This window comes from Berghia stephanieae, chromosome 2 (genome assembly GCF_034508935.2).
Source record: "Berghia stephanieae isolate SIO BIC M18660-M18661 chromosome 2, UCSD_Bste_1.3, whole genome shotgun sequence".
NCBI lineage: Eukaryota > Metazoa > Mollusca > Gastropoda > Nudibranchia > Aeolidiidae > Berghia > Berghia stephanieae.
The window spans coordinates 24686982-24692484 of record NC_088361.1 but is presented as its reverse complement, the minus strand read 5'-3'; positions in this window follow the sequence as shown (position 1 = coordinate 24692484).

Here is a 5503-nt window from a genome sequence, read left to right as displayed (position 1 = left end):
CCAGTACTTGTCCCCATGACTTGTAGCATAGTCCAACCGATAAGTGTAGTTATTTAGGACAACGCAGTCAGCTCCTTTTTGGGTCTTTGATATTTTTAACGTGTCCATACAGATGAGTTGAAGAAAGAATGGAAGCCCGAAATTATCTTATAATATAGAGTTTGGAAATCAAACTACACACACACACACTAAATAACCTCGCGGTGTCTCTAACAATGATAGGCTATGTTATGCCTACAATAAGCACGGACAAGAATCCCGAAATTATCAAAATAAAAACACACACTAAATCAACTCACACGTTTCTTACTCGGTACATGTTTTTCAAGCACACGGACGAGAAACACACTAAACTCACACACTTATAAACTCACATGCTTCTAAATCACTACATATTTTTCAAGCACACTCCCCGACAATTAAGAAAGATCGTAAGTACTAAGCAATGATCCTGAAACAGCTACGAACTTTTCAAACCCCACTGGTTTTTTTAAAGAGTTTACAGTAACCCTCCGCTCTTTTGGTATGCTGGCAAAATGACTATCTCCGCTCTTTTGGTATTTTCCGTAAATGATATCACCTTTTTATTATCCATCATTTCGAGGAACTATGGCCGTCTCGGTACGTGTTTCATTTAAAATATGATGCCATGTCTTCGAGGTTACGAAATAGTCGATATTGGTCAAAAACTGCATTATGACATTTCAATTGTACAATTTCCTATAAAATCAGTAAATATCAAATATCAGAAGAGTAAATATAATTTTTACATATCTAAGTCGAAATTAGGTTTTAATTTAATTAAAGTGTCAACTTTAAAAAAAAAATCACAGTTACGTATTAGATACTCCCCTTTGTTTTTTTATTATTAAAGAGACGTAACAAGTTCTATGCGAGGTGAAGATTAGCGGTCAAAGTGCATTATTTGTGACTGGTTTATTGACTAAGAAGAAGAGTAGAGGGGTGTTAGAATAGTTTCATCACAAAGGGCCTGCTCGGGAAATAAAGAGCTTTATGCAGCGCATGATTGAACTTAGGCCGTCAAAATACCATTTATAATCAGGTAATTATTCGTGTTGCTCTATAAAGTACGATTTACAAGAAACATATCGCAGATAAGGATGGCCGTCTTAAATTCTTTTGTCTTACAGGTAAGCTTTTTTCTTGGTCTCCAAACCAAACAATTTGATTTGTATTCTCATGAAATCAGTGTAAAATGCTAAAATTTCCGTCAGCCACTATGGTGGGGTTATTGTAACCAAAAAGAAACAACAAAAAGAACAAAAAACCTAAAGACATCAATAAAACAAGGTTACAACTCTCACCCTCAAGCGACTTGTGTAGGTATACAAAGTAAGTGGTTAACGTTATGAGCGTGATATACACACTCAGGAAATAGAAGAGGCCGTCTCAAAAAGATATCCTATGGCATATAATAATAATAATAATAATAATAATAATAACTACGAATTTCAGACTTTAATCGCAGAGCTGTAATGAAACCTTGAATTCAATCAATCTTATTGATTTATGGAAATGGTTATTCAGTATCTGATACTGAATAGTGCTTTGCCACTATTCAGTATCCACAAGGAACTCTATTTTATAGAGAGAGTGAAAAGTGCGACAATCTCGGTCGAACTGCTGACCTACTTCCAGATTGAACACGTGCAGTAACTGACAGCCCGATTCAAAGTTGTAAAAATATTTTGATCGTAATTTTTTAATTTCTGCTATTGTGCAATTAACATAGTTCAAAATATCAAAGTAAGAGTGGCATTCAAATACATTTTTAGATATCTAAATAGACATGATTAAATGTCACGAAATGTTCAGTGACACCATGGCTTGGTGGATATAAGCTGTTTGACTCTGAGCTTAAGGTTCGAGGGTTCAAATCCCGGCAGGGATAATTTTTTTTTTTAAAAACTTTTGTTTTAATAATTTTATTTGCTTGTAATATGCTTTAATGTTGATATTATACTATTGTTCTTTTATTATGATTATTATTATTATTATTATTATTATTATTATTATTATTATTATTATTATTATTATTATTATTATTTCTACTTACTATTATTATTATTATTATTATTATTATTATTATTATTATTATTATTATTATTATTATTATTATTATTATTATTATTATCATTATTATTATTATTATTATTATTGTTGTTGTTGTTGTAATCGTCATCATCATCATCATTATTATGATTATTATTTTTTTTTTAATCAAGTAGTTGGAGTAATTTAATCAGTTATCGATTTATTAGGAATATCTTTTATGTGTTATAATCTCGTTGTTGTTTTTCATTGATGTGCTCTTCTATTGTTTATTATTTTTTTAAATCGTGCTTTTTTTGTTTCTTGTCTCATTTGTTGTTGTTGTTGTTGTTGTTTGTTTGTTTGTTTGTTTGTTTGTTTGTTTGTTTGGTCATCTAAGACAAACCCGATTCATTATAAATCTGTGGCCAGACTTTCTGCCATTATTAATTGAGCGATGTACTTCCGTGAATTAATTGCCATATTATATTAAAATTTACGTGATAATAATAATACATAATAATAATAATAATAATAATAATAATAATAATAATAATAATAATAATAATAATAATAATAATAATAATAATGAATAATGATAATAATAATAATAATAATAATAATAATAATAATAATAATAATAATAATAATAATAATTATAATAATAATAATAATAATGATAATAATAATAATAATAATAATAATAATAATAATAATAATAATAATAATAATAATAATAATAATAATAATAATAATAATAATAATAATAATAATAATAATAATAATAATAATATATTTAAATAGATATACTGAATATTAGACTACAATTGACATCTATTTTCTGAATACAGGTGGTATTTTTAGGGGTGTTTCTTTTTTTACGAAACCTGCCAAAACACGCCGAACCCCGACAAAGTTATGGGAAGTAGGTAGCAGTGGGGAGTGAACCTGGGACTCAGGGAAGTGTACACCATTGGGGAGTGAACCTGGGACTGGGTTTCGTAAAAAAAAGCAATTACTTTTTTCTGAAACCCGACAATATCCCACAAAGTTATGGAAAGAAAGTAGGCAACAGTGGGGGAGTGAACCCGAGACTCAGGGAAGTGTAGACTATTGGGGAGTAAACCTAAGTCTATGGTTTTTCGGTGGGTTTTGTAAAAAAGTAATTGCTTCATTCTCGTCTGGTACCCAACTCCCATAGTCCGGCTTCATTTCCCACTAGTATCTATCTTCCATAGTCCCAGGTTCATTTTCACTGATATCCTCTTCTCACAGTCCCAGGTTCACTCCCAACCGGTGTGCACTTCCCTGAATCCCGGTTCATTGCCCAATGGTGCCCCCTTCCCATAACTTTTGACAATTTCAGTAGGTTTCGAAATAAAAGTACATTCTGAGCTCACTGTCCACTGGTATCAGCCTCTCGCAGTCCCAGGTTCAATCCTCATCGGTGTCCAAATCCCAGATTCAATCCCCACTGCTGCCTACTTCCCATAACCTTGTCGGGTTGTAGCGGGTTTCGTAAAAAGTAATTCCCCCTCCCCCTTGGTATTGCTTTTTTACAAAATCCAGAGTCCCAGGTTCACTCCCCACAAGTGTACTTCCCTGAATCTCAAGATCACCCCCCACTGTTGCCTACTTCAATAACTTTGTCGGATATTGCCAGGTATCGTTGGGTTTCGTAAAAAAGTAATTGTTTTTATATGAAACTCGCTGAAAACCACCAAACACCATAGTCTCAGGTTCACTCCCCACTGGTGTACACTTCCCTGAGTCTCAGGTTCACTCCCCACTGTTGCCTACTTCCCACAACTTTGTCTGATATTGCCGGGTTTCGTAAAAAAGTAATTGCTTTTATATGAAACTACCTGAAACCCGTCGAAAACCATAGTCTCAGGTTCACTCCCCACTGGTGTACACTTCCCTGAGTCTCAGGTTCACTCCCCACTGTTGCCTACTTCCCACAACTTTGTCGGATATTGCCTGGTTTCGTAAAAAATTAATTGCTTTTATGTGAAACTCGCTGAAACCCGCCAAAAACCAGAGTCTCGGGTTCACTCCCCACTGGTGTACACTTCCATGAATCTCAGGTTCACTCCCCACTGTTGCCTACTTCCCATAACTTTGTCGGATATTGCGATTCGTAAAAGTAATTGCTTTTATGTGAAACTCGCTGAAACCCGCCGAAAACCATAGTCTCAGTTCACTCCCCACTGGTGTACACTTCCTGAGTCTCAGGTTCACTCCCCACTGTTGCCTACTTCCACAACTGTGTCGGATATGCCGGTTCGTAAAAAAGTAATTGCTTTTATGTGAAACTCCTGAAACCCGTCGAAAACCATAGTCTCAGGTTACTCCCCACTGGTGTACACGTCCCTGAGTCTCAGGTTCACTCCCCACTGTTGCCTACTTCCCAAACTTGTCGGATATTGCCGGGTTTCGTAAAAAAGTGAATGCTTTTATGTGAAACTCGCTGAAACTCGCCGAAAACCATAGTCTCAGGTTCACTCCCTACTGGTGTACACTTCCCTTAGTCTCAGGTTCACTCCCCATATTTGCCTACTTTCCATAACTTCCATTGTTGGGATTTGGTGCATTTTGTAAAAAAAGTAATTGCTTTTTTTTCAAACCCACCGAAAACCAAATCCAGGTTCACTCCCACTGTGTACACTTCCCATCTCAGGTTCACTCCCCAGCACAATGTTGCCTACTACCCATAACTTTCTACGGATATTGCCAGGTTTTCGTCGGGTTTCGTAAAAATTAATTGCTTTTACATGAAACTAGCTGACGCCCGCCGAAAACCATAGTCTCAGGTACACTCCCCACTGGTGTACACTTCATTGAGTCCCAGGTTCACTCCCCACGCTTTGCCTACTTTCCACAACTATGCCGCATATTGTCGGGTTTTGTAAAAATGTAATCCCCCCCCCCCCCCATATTGTTATTGCTTTTTTACAAAACCCAGAGTCCCAGGTTCACTCCCCACTGGTGTACACTTCCCATAGGCTCGCACTATTCATATCTGACACTGAATAGTGGTTTTGCACTATAATACGGTGTTTTTTTTTTTCCGAAACCTGACAAAGTTATGGGAAGAGGGCAGCTGTGGCAGTGAATATGGGAATCTTTCCGGATAGAGACAATGCTGTTAACGGCCATGTAATTATTTTACACATGAGTGCGGTGAGAGTATCTATGGGTTACAAGTGTAACTAAATGACAAATTGCCATATTTATGGACAATAAAGATCTATTATTATTATTATTATTATTATTATTATTATTATTATTATTATTATTATTATTATTATTATTATTATTATTATTATTCCCTGAATCTCAGGTTCATCCTCTCCTCCCCCCCCCCCCTTACACACACACACACACACACACACACACACACACGCTGCTGCCCTCTCATAACTTTGTCGGATATTGCCAGGTGTCGTCG